This window comes from Bos taurus, chromosome 10 (genome assembly GCF_002263795.3).
Source record: "Bos taurus isolate L1 Dominette 01449 registration number 42190680 breed Hereford chromosome 10, ARS-UCD2.0, whole genome shotgun sequence".
NCBI lineage: Eukaryota > Metazoa > Chordata > Mammalia > Artiodactyla > Bovidae > Bos > Bos taurus.
The window spans coordinates 15303630-15316136 of record NC_037337.1 but is presented as its reverse complement, the minus strand read 5'-3'; positions in this window follow the sequence as shown (position 1 = coordinate 15316136).

Genomic DNA, 12507 nt, shown 5'->3' with positions numbered 1-12507 from the left:
GCCCTCCTCACAGATGTAATGGTTTCTGATCTTTAAAAAATTCAAAAATAGGGGCAGTGGGAGGGCTTGTGTGTTGTTCTTTGTGGTAAATCAGCCCCTGTATGAAGTCACTCCGCCTCCCTGGCGTCGGTCAGGTTTTCTCTTTGTCTGCCTAGAGGGCTGGGACCTGCCAATCCCCTCTAAGCCACACTGGCTGCTTCTCCATGTGTAAATGGCTTTACCATCCCTGTGCAGCTTAGCCATCCCTCTGCAGTCCCGTAGGGAGGGAAACAGCCCTTCTTATGCAACCCTGTCTGGAGAGACAGACAGCAAATTTGCACAGCTAAAAATATTTCATTTTCATGTGTGCGGTGGGGGGAGGAGAAGGAGGGGGCTGTGGGAAGGTGGGTCAAATTCCCAAATGCTCTGGATTTTTATCTGTGCTCTGCTGGGAATACAAGAAATAACAGGAGAGTCGCAACTCTGGCCACATGGAATCCATCCAATGGTACTTTCAGTCCAGGATTATGACTCTTCCCCCTCCTTCCTAGATCATGCACCCAGCCGCCAGGTGCTACCCCAGACCTCAGTCATGGACACTGATACTGTCCCGTCCAGATTCTCAAAGCTCTCACCCTCCAGCTTCTTGGAGCTTTTGCTAACAGCTAGCACCTGTGGCCTTCAGCAGGTTACTCTTGGCGCTGGAACACAAGTGTCCAGGGAAACCTGCACGGGGTAGGAGTTGATCCTTATCCATCTACCGTATAGCCAATGACTGACCAGAGAGGGAGTACCGCAGTGTCAGCCACACTTCAGAGCTCCCCTGGGATCAGGCTGAGTGTGGAACTTCCCCTGCAAGCCCCCCTGCCTGGCTTCTTCACCTGCAAGCCCCCCTGCCTGGCTTCTTCCCCTGCACATCCTGCTCCACCCCTCTCTTACCAATTTCCACCAGAAGCATACATTTAACCAGTCCGTTGCTCCTGACACCTCAGCTCTGAGTCTGCTTTGGGGACAACCCCTTCCTCTGGGAGCCCATCCTGACTCCAGACCAGCTGTCTTTTCTGCATCTTCTTAATGAATGCTTCTCTGATTGTCAGCAGCAAGCATGTAAGAGCTGTTCCTTTCCACAAGCTCTCTTCCTTTTCTTTAGTCACTAATTCAGATTTGAGGGTGACTCCTGGATGACCTTGGTGTCTATAAGAAGGAAGAGATCTGGATTTTGGTCAGTCTGCCCTATTCCTCGTGTGTGTGTGTGTGTGTGTGCGCGTGTGTGTTGCTGCCCTGGGTCTGCATTCCTGCATACAGGCTTTCCCTAGTTCCTGGGAGCAGGGGTTACTCTCCAGTTGCAGTGTGAGGGCTTCTCTGGTTGTGGAGCATAGGCTCTACATACACAGGTGTCAGCAGCTGTGACTCTCAGGCCCTAGAGCACAGGCTCAGTAGTTGTGGTACACAGGCTTAGTTGCCCCCCGACATGTGGAATCTTCCCCAACTAGGGATCGAACCCGTGTCCCCTGCACTGGTAGGCAGATTCTTAGCCACTGGAGCATCAGGGAAGTCCTCACGTTGTTCTTATACGTGCTGTATTTTAAGAACCTCTATCTAGAGGATTCTTGGAAAATTTCTTATCTCTATTGCTAGACCACAAGCTCCTTGTAAGATAATAACTATTTTCTTATGTTTTGTGCAAAACGCACTGAGATGCACCAAGCCATTTGATCCTCCCAACCACACCACGTGCTTAAAAAAAGTAGTCATTATCCTCACTGTAAACAAGCAAGATTTAAGAATATTAAGTGGGAAGGTAAAAAAGACTCAAGTGTTGGATTGCTAGTCTAGATGACTGTTAAGGCCCTTCCAGCTATTACCTTTAGGAACAAAGATGTATGTGCATGATCTATTTAAGTATGACAATCCAATGAGACTGTTACTATTTTTATATTTACATGTAATAGCTAAATAGCATGCTTATATAAATAGATAATAAAACAGGCTCAAAATAGCTAAATGAAATAACAATCATGGTACTTTTTAAAGGGCCAGTGACAGAAATCTCACTCAAATTAGCATAAATAGAAAAGAGTATTTTTTAAAGTAGCTGCCTTAAGGCCTGGCTGGATCTCAGAATGCTAACAATATCATTATTGCTTCTTCCATGTGTTTGAGAAGAAGATTCCAAGCAGTTCCCATATCATTCTTGAGTCACAGTTCCAGAGGAAAAGAGAGGGCCCTTTCTGATAGCTCTTGGGGGAAAAAAAAAGGTGTAAGGAAAATTCTAATTGACCTGGCCTTGATCACAGCCTGACACCAGAACAAATCATTTTGGCTAGGTCGATGAGTCCTTGATGCTCAGACCTCAGCATTGTGCCCACACCTGGCCAGGAAGACCAGGTCAGCCTCATATGAATCAAGGAGAACAGAAGAGAGAATCAGGGCAGACCAAGGGACTGAGCCACAAATGACTTGCCAAAAGTCAAGGGCTTAGTAAGCAGTAGTTAAGATTTGAACCCAGGTCTTTTGTCTCGACATAGAGAGTTGGTTGCTTTATTCCACAGCTGTGATCCACAGTACCTCGGGGTCAGCCTTAGCATCCATGGCCGCTGTTACATTAGGAGAGGGTGCTGTGCTGGGTCTTTGTTGTGGGGTCGGGTCGGGGGGTGTCTCTAGTTATGACACCCATGCTTCTCTAGTGGTGGAGCAGTGCTCTATTTCGTACAGGCTCAGTAGTTGTGATGCGTGGGCTCGTTGCTCCATGGCATATGGGATCTTGGTTCCCCGACTAGGGATTGAACCCACGTCCCCTGCACTGGAAGGCAATTCTCAACTACTGCACCACCAGGGAAGACCCAGCTCTTTATATCTTTAAATTTAACATAAAGGGCACCTTTAGCTTTTCAAATTACTTTGGCCAACACTTTTTTTCCTCATCCTCAGAAAACTGAGATGTAGATTAACCAATGTAGTGAAATCCATGACTCTTGCCCCCAGTTTCCTCCATGGTAACATCTGGTAAAACTATAGCCCCATATCACAGTGCGGATGTTGATTGACACTGACACAGTCGAGAAGACACAGATCATTTCCAGCCACAGGATCCCACATGATGCCCTTTTGCAGCCTCGTACACTTCTTTCCTGTTCCCATCTCCTTAATTCCTGGCAACCACTGGAGAGCCACATGTTCTCTATTTCTATAATTTTGTCCTTTAAAGACTGCAGTTTAAATGAAATCATACAGGGTGTAACCTTTTGAGATTGGCTTTCTTCACTCGGCATGACTTTCTGGAGATGCGGCACAGACAATGCATCTATCAATAGCTTATTCCTTTTTATTGCCGAATAGCATTCCATGGTATGGATGTCCCACCAGCTTGTTTAACCATTCACTGTTCAAGGACACCCAAATTGGTTCCAGTTTGGGACTATTGCAAATAAGACCGTTCTTAACATTCATGTACATGTTTTTATGTGAACATATGACTTCATTTCTTTGGAATAAGTGCCCAGGGGTGCAATTGCTGGATCATATGGTAGTTACATGTTTAGGTTTTTAAGAAACTGTCAAACTGTTTTTCACAGTAGCTGTACCACCTTACCTTCTCCCCAGCAATGTATAAGCGATCTCGCTAGTCTCTACTGTCATTATTTTTATTTAGCCTATCCTCACAGTAGTGCTGTCTCACCGTAGTTTTAATTTGCATGACCTTAGTGGCTAACAATGACGAACGTCTCTTGATGTGCTCATTTGCCATCTGAATGTCCTCTCTGGTGAAATGCCTGTGCCCATCTTCTGCCCTTTTCCTAATTGGATTGTTTGGGGATTTTACTGTTGAGTTTTGAGAATGTTTTAGATATTCTGAATACTAGTTCTTATTAGTTACATGGCTTGCAAGTATTTTTTCCTTAATCTGTAGCTTGTTTTTCACCCACAAGCTGAAACAAAATATTTTTTAGAGAAAAATTTTTTAATTTTGACGAGGTCCAGTTTATAATTTTTTCCTTTTATGGATCATGCTTTCAGTGTCAAGTCTGGGACTCTTTGTTTAGCCCTCGATCACGAAGATTTTTCCCTAAAAGTTTTATAGTTTTATGCTTTATATTAAAGTCTGAATTCACTTTAGATTAATTTTTGTGCAAGGTGTGAGGTTTGGATCAAGCTTTATTTTTCTGCCCGTGGACGTTCAATCACTCCAGCGCCATTTGTGGAAAAGGCTATCATTTCCCTATTGAATTGCTTTTGCAGCTTTGTCAAAAAACCAGTTGGGTACATTTGTGTGGGTTGATTTTGGAGCTCTCTATTCTGTTCTGTTGATCCGTGTGTCTGTCCTGCCACCAATACCATGCAATCTTGATTGCTGTAGCTATTCAGTACGTCTTGAAATTGGGTTGACTGATTTGTCCCAATTTGTTTCTCTTTCTCAAAATTATACTAGCTATTCTAGGTCATCTTTCTACATAAATTCTAGAATAAGCTTACCTATGTCTACACAGTATCTTTCTGGGACTTTGATAGAAATTTCTTTAAAGCTATGTATTGACATCTTTGCTATTTTGAGTCTTCAATCCATGAGCACAAACATAAATACACAAACAGCACAATACCACTTTTTACAAGATTTAAAACAATTACACACTAAAACTAAACACACATATTTGGTTAACACATTTTAAAAGCAAGGGAAGGATGCATACAAGATTCAGGATGGTGGCTGTCTTAGCAGGTGCGACAAGAAGATGGGGTGGGAGAAATATATATGCTGCCAGTGTTTCATGTCTTGGTATTGGGTGGCAGGTTCATGGGTGCTCAGTCGCTTCAGCTGTGGTCAAGTCTTTGCGATGCTATGGACTGTAGCCTGCCAGGTTCCCCTGTCCATAGGATGTTCCAGGCAAGAATACTAGAGCAAGTTGCCATTTCCTACTCCAGGGGATCTTCCCGACCTAGAGATCAAATTCGCATCTCTTATGTCTCCTGCACTGGCAGGTGGATTCTTTACAAGTGCCACCTGGTTCAAGGGTGTTTATTAAAATGCCTACATAGGGGACTTTCCTGGTGGTGCAGTGACTAAGACTTCGTGCTCCCAATGCAGGGGGCCTGGGCTTGATCTTTGGTCAGGAAACTAGATCCCACATGCCACAACTAAGAGTTTGCATGCTGAAACATGGCACAGCTAAAAAAATAATTTTTTAAAAATGTTTACATAGAAAAATTGATAATGACTACAGCAATGATGAGGATGTGTTGTGAACCATACTGACATATCCATATTGTGTAGATCCTGAAATTTATACAATTTGGAAGAGAGATGCTCTTAGAAAAATGTATACAAAATATAAAATCAGATATAAAAGTATTTAGAACTAGAAATCACAAATTGCACATTTTAATACATGTGACAACACAAATATCACAGAATCTGAAAGAATACCATGATATTTTCATTAATAATAATTGCACTCTAACATGGCTCAAGGATACTGATACTTCCCCTATATTTTAACATTTCTGACTGCACCCTGTTTGATCACTTCTTTATATAATAAGGATTTTATAAAATCTTTTATTAAAGAGAGAAAAGAAATAGAATTCCATTTTCCCTTTGGTTGGTATGTGTTACCAAAATATATTTTGTGTTGTTAATAATCTGGAAATTTTGCCTTCAGGGCTTGTTACTAGTAATATCACGCATGAAACTTCCCCTGAAATTTCCTGCTTAGCTGGTGCTTTGTGCCCAGAAATCATTCCCCAGGCATCTGGCCCAGCTCAGTCCAGTCATCACCATCACCCCCACCTGCCAGACAGGTACCCACAGAGCAGGGTCACAGTAAAACATGGATCTTGGTGCCATCTCCTTTAACACCTTCCCCATGGTCTTTAAAAGCAGGGCCCGATTGCTTAATAATGTCTCCCAGAGGCAGGCATAGGGAAGCTTTATATAATACACGGGGTCATGTTGACACCACCAGGGCATAATGATAAGACTTCCTGCACTCCCAGCAGGGAACTCCCAGCCTTGGAAGAGCCTGGGCAAGAGAGAGGTCCTGAAGCTTTAGCTTCGTTAGCTCCACTGCCCATCATCTCTAGAACCAAGGCTCTTCAAACATCACTAGTAGTGAGATCCTCCACACTGAACCAGTGTGGTTACTGCACCTCTCTGGAGTTCCCTCTGGAGAGGAAACTATAACTTGGTCCCATAACCTAGGGCACAAGAGAGCTGCCAGACTGAAGGCTGTATTGACTGACTGTGTTTAGTCACTTAACAAATAAATAATAAGCATCCACTATATACATCACTTTGCCAACAAAGGTCCATATAATCAAAGCTATGGCTTTCCCAGTAATCATGTATGGATGTGAGAGCTGGACCACATCCATAAAGGAGGCTGAGTGCCAAAGAATTGATGCTTTCGAACTGTGGTGTTGGAGAAGACTCTTGAGAGTCCCTTGGACTGCAAAGAGATCAAACCAGTCAATCCTAAAGGAAATCAACCTTGAATATTCATTGGAAGGACTGATGCTGAAATTCCAACACTTTGGCCACCTGATGTGAATAGTCAACTCATTGGAAAAGACCCTGATGCTGGGAAAGATTGAAGGCGGGAGGAGAAGGGGCGACAGGATGAGGTGGTTGGATGGCATCATTGACTCAATGAACATGAGTTTGCGTGAACTGCAGGAATAATGAAGAACAGGGAAGCCTGGAGTGCTGCAGTCCATGGGGTTGCAAAGAGTTGGACATGACTGAGCTACTGAGCAGCAACAACACTATGCTCCAGGCTCTGTGCTAGGCCCTGGGGTACCACGATGGACCTGCCCTGGCAGACCTTACTTAGAGAGAAGATGGCATCACTCTAAGTCTGGGCACATCTCCCACTCAGAGTTAAGTGTTCCTGACCCTAGGCCTGCTCAGGTGCCCTCTCTTACGCCACCAAAACTTCAGGTGCCCATCCCCAAAACACTGGGCACATGTTTCGTGTTTCTGTGTTCCTGTGCCCAGCACACTTGCTCAGCATGCCGCAGGAGTTGCTATTGTATAGAGCAGGGTGGCCAGAAAAGCCCCGCACAGGTGGACCTAGAGGCCACGTTCTGAAGGAGCCTGGGGAAGGTAGTAAATCTGACTTTAGCACTGACCTTGGATGCACACCCAGACCCACGTGACTTTGGCCTCTGAGGCTCCACAAGAACCTGGCCTCAACCAAAGCAGATCTCTCTCCTCTCCACTCCATCCCCAGCACGATGCGGAATCACGGTGGGGAAGCAGAGAGAACTGTCCTGAGGAATGATGGGGGGTGAAGGAAGCAGCATCCTCTGGTCTTTGGGCACAGATAACCCTGAACTCAGGCTACTCCCCTCACCACTCAGCAGCCCCAGGGCCTCCCTGCACTCCGGGAGACAGTAAAGGACAGCAAAGCCTTAAGACCTTCTTCTCTGCAAGTAGTGACGGGTGGCAGCCCAGCCGTGTCCCCTGGTAGGGTGGAGGGAAGCTCCACATCCAGAATGACCCCAGTGGTCTTGGTATGGACTCCCAGCCCTCTGGTTCCCACCCAGCTGCTCTGCTCCCCAGGCCTGATCTCACACTACAGCAAAAGCTCCAGAAAGGTTGAGGCTGGTCCTTCTCCCCACTGAACATCTAGGACAGGGCCTCAAACATTATGGAGTGAGACAAATATTTATTGAAGGATGGAAGGAAAGGTTATATGACAGAACTTAATGAACGTGAAACTGTGCTGTCAAAATGACACATCGCTAGGCTAGCTGCTTTGGTTAAAATGACTTCCCAGCTATAAAACATTTGACCTCAAAAATGTGTTTTCCACTCTTGAGGAGGACAAACGCCAATTTGGGGCTATCTGAAGCGCTTTCTCCTTTATTGATGCTGTTATTACTCACTCATGGTGAAAAAGCTTGGTTGCAAACGGGAAGCTGTGTGGTGCCCTGAACGAGACGGCCCTAGATCTTCAGCACAGATGTCACAAAGCAGCAAATACTCTTCCCTCCTGTCTCCTCCACACTTCACATGCCCCAGCCAACCCCACCAGCAGCTCTGTAGCCCTAATCCCTGCTCCATACCTAACAAGCTCAGTGTAACAAAAGGAGGGTGACTGTGCGCGCTTGTGTGTGTGAGATGTCTCTTTTCCCTGTCACGTGTCCTGAACACATGTTTCACTTGTGCTCTGGTGAGCCTTGGAGTCAGGCCCTCCACTCTGTCTCATCCCATTTTTCAGGGCAGGAGCCGGTACACCATGTTTAATAGATATGAAACCACAGAAGAATGAGCCAAACCTATAGATTATCTGCTCGGAGGTTCCCCAGCCTGTCCAAGTTGCCTGGATCCACACTGAAACCTCTTCCTGTATACCCAGCTTTATAGCTCATGTTCCTACGTATCAGGCTTACACCTCCTCACCCTGACATTCACTTCTTTCTCTGTCTTCCTACTGCTGCTGCTGCTGCTAAGTCACTTCAGTCGCGTCCGACTCTGTGCAACCACATGGACAGCAGCCCACCAGGCTCCTCTGTCCACAGGATTCTCCAGGCAAGAATACTGGAGTGGGTTGCTCCCCCCCCACTGTACCTGCGGCCTATCAGCTGCCAGTCTACTGCACGTGTGTTGGTCCCTGTAGCGTGACAGAGTGTCCTTGGCACAGTCCCAGTCTCCTCCAAAGCCCCCCACTTCTGCCATCCCTCGTATCCTTGGAAAACCCCTTTATTTCCAAGGACAGCTGGTATCACTCACCAGCTACTGTTGTCTCCTTTCTTCTCTGTCCTTTGGTCTTATTTATTTTCCACTAGAAAGTGAGCTCTATGAGGGCAGGATGTGTCTACATTTTCACCAAAGAATCCCCAGGGCCAAGCACAAGGTAGGCACTCAATAAATATTATCAAACACAAAAATGGATAGCTTGGTTGAGCAACTGGCCAGTGGGTTTGGAACTAGCTCAATACATCAGCTTCTGGGGCATTTTTAGAAATGCTAGTAACTCCAGAAATGATGTTACTAAAGCCCAAGAAAGGAACATTCTCTTACATGATAAACAACCTCTGCTCATAAAAGAAAAAGAAAAAAAAAAAAAGGCACTTCTCTTCTCCCCACCACCAACCCCATCACGAATTCCATCCTTTCAAAGATAAATCCACTTGGGGAATAAGTGCAATAGAATGTGAGAGGGGTCTCAGTTTTATTAGGTGCATCTCCGGTGGCCTTAGAACTGTGGTTTACACTTTTAACTGTGCATCGTCAGTCCTGGGGAATTTGTTTAAAACACTATCCCTGGGCCCTATCCCCAGAGGCTTCGTTTTAGTAGGTCTGGGATAAAGCCCAGAATCTGTGTTTTTAATTATCCCTGTAGACAATTTAGAAGCCAGTTGCTCTCATATCTGATTTTGACAGACTGCATCTTAGAGTTATGAAAATTCAGCCAGTATGGTCAGATGTGACCTGATGCAGAGGAGGTTAAGGGGAGCTAATTTATGCCAATATAGTGGCATCAGACACTCTATGAACCACGACTGGAAAAGGATGTATATGAAAACTAAAAGGACAAACGGACAAACACACAGCCAAGGACAAATACAAACGTGTCATGTGAAAAGTTTGACAAGGCTGAAAGGGAATTGATGTATTTGGAGACTTGTCCTGCAAGGCAGAGTATGAACACTGGGGAAGCTGGGCCAGGGAGCTGCGGCTACAAGGAGACAGATCTCAGCTCAGCATAAGAACGCTTTATCACAGACTCACCCTGCAGTGGAGTGGGCTTCATGATTTGCTTAAAAATTAGAGACATTTTATTTACCACAATTACCTTTTAGAGAAAGCATGCCATAAGACTAAAAGGAAGAGTAATGACCAGCAGCTGGGCTTAAGAGTAGGGTAAACCTAAGGGGAAAACCTTCACAACCAAATGTGATCACTGGTGTTAAAGCACTGCTGGGGAAGTCAGACCTGGGAAACTGTGCGCTTTTATTTCCCTTCACGGTGAATACAAGCTTGGGCTGGAGCTGAACTGCTAGGCACAGTAGTGAAGAGCTGCATGGAGGAACGGTGGAGGAAAAGTAACTGTAGCATGGTGGGTGGAGAACAGGCCTGACGAGAAGGACGTCTGGGAACTCTTATTGTTCTGATGTGAAGTAGAACATCCGAGAAGGCAATGGCACCCCACTCCAGTACTCTTGCCTGGAAAATCCCATGGACAGAGGAGCCCGGTAGGCTGCAGTCCATAGGGTCGCTGAGTCAGACACGACTGAGCGACTTCACTTTCACTTTTCACTTCAATGCGCTGGAGAAGGCAATGGCAACCCACTCCAGTGTTCTTGCCTGGAGAATCTCAGGGACGGGGGAGCCTGGTGGGCTGCCGTCTATGGGGTCGCATAGAGTCAGACACGACTGAAGCGACTTAGCAGCAGCAGCAGAACATACAACCCTGCTTTGAGCTCTCCTCAAAATCTTCCCTTAGCTTAATGGTCTTAACTTATATTTTGGGCAGTGAATTTACTTTTGAGGAACATGGCAACTCTTGATTCCTGAACACAATTGACGTGGCACCACATCAAAGTTTGCTCACAAATATGGGTTTTAGTGACGCTGATAGCATAAATGATTAGGCTCCTCCTGTGTGCCCAGGGTGCGTTAACTACATCAAACGCAGTATCGCATTTAATTTTTACCATAATCCCATAAGATAGAAGTCATCATTCTGCTTTTCAAGGAAGGAAACTGATACTCCCAAACTCTAAATGGCTTAATCAGTGATGGAACCTGGGATTCCAACCCAGACCTGTCTGACCTCAAGGCCTATGTTTTTAATTCTGCTTTTCCCTGTAACTGGAATGTTCAGTCTAAGGCTGGTGACCCTCTGTCAGGTACATACCTGACAGATAAAGGAACTTCTGCACCAATAGTAGTTTGGGCCATGAGCTTATGCCTACATAACTGCATACTCTGAGGATGCACATATGTGTCTTTTCATGGTTTTCATGTTTACAAAAGGAATAAATTATCCACAGCCCTCGACTCTGCCATGTCATTTTTCTGAGCCCCTGTGGCCTCCATCAGAATCTCCTGGAACATGGGTGCTTGGCACCAGGGAGATAGAGCATTTGCTTCCCTCCCTCTATAAACATTGACTGGATACTTTCCCTGTGCTGAGCCAGACACTAGGCACTGGGGACACTGGAGTGAGCCAAAGCAGATATGCTCCCTGCACTCATCAAAGAGACAGACATTAACCCAGTAATCACAAAGACAAACACACAATTACATCATGATTCTACTGTCGTGGAGGGGGGGGTGGTTCTGTGATGCTATGAGGGGATCCCATGAAGGAGGTGGGCTTCCCTCATAGTTTAGCCGGTAAAGAATCTGCCTGCAATGCAGGAGACCTGGGTTCAATTCCTGGGTTGGGAAGATCCCCTGGAGAAGGAAATGGCAACCCACTCCACTATTCTTGGCTGGAGAATCCCATGGACAGAGAAGCCTGGCGGGCTACAGTCTATGGGGTCATGAGGGTAGGACACAACTTAGTGACTAAACCACCATGAAGGAGCAGGGCTTGAGGACACAGGGACTGAGGTCTGAGGATAAACAGGTGTTGTCAGGTCCCATATGAAGAAGAGCACTCTAGGCAGAAGCAGCAGCATGTGCAAGGGTCCCGTGGCTAGAGGGAGTGTAGACTTGGGGAACCACAGACAGGCTGATGTGAGCTGGGCAGTGATGGAGGTGGAATGAGGCCTGAGAGAAGCTGGAGTGTAAGAGGGCTGACCAGGTCGGGCCTTGGAGATGTGATAGTGACAAATCTCCCCAGTGCAATAAGGAGCCATGGATGGGCTTTAAAGAAGGAGCACAGAGAAGTGTAAGATATTCACATTTCAGAAAGGGGCCCTGGCTTCCTCATAGGAAAGACATGGAGAAGAACCAGAAGCGATGCAGTTAGCCCTTCTGGGAGGTGACTGTACGATCCAGAGCTTTCTCCACCAGAGATGAAGGTGACAGATGCCAAGGTATTTAAGGAATGATTACCAGGCCTTCACTGGCCCAAGTCCCCAGCCTCTTCTGCAGTGGTTTCCAGGATGGGATGCTCAGCTTGTTGGCCCACCTGAGAACAAAACAAACTCCTGGAGGTATTAGGAAGTCTCTGCTTTGTCCTCCTAAGAATCAGCTCCTCTTTGGCTAAGCTTAGGCATTTTGCTAAATGGTACGGAAGTTGGGGGTGGTGAAGAAGGGAAGAAAGTTCTCTAATTTCTGGGCCATTTTCCCATTTTTTTGTGGGAAAATGCCCTACAGTTATCTGCACAGATTGTCAGATTGTCTGGCAGGAACCCCAACTGAGGCCCTTCGGGGATTCAGCCAGTGAGATGGAGCCAGGAAGGTTTGTAACTGATGGAGGAGGCTAGAGGGATGCTGGGGGTGAGGGGCAAAGAGTGAGGGGCATGGATTCCTCCAGGCAAGAGAGCACTGGAGAGCAGGGCAGAGACAGTGAGGAGGCCAGGATGCAGCTGGCCAGTACCCAACACATGCCAAGCAGAAGGCAAACTCCT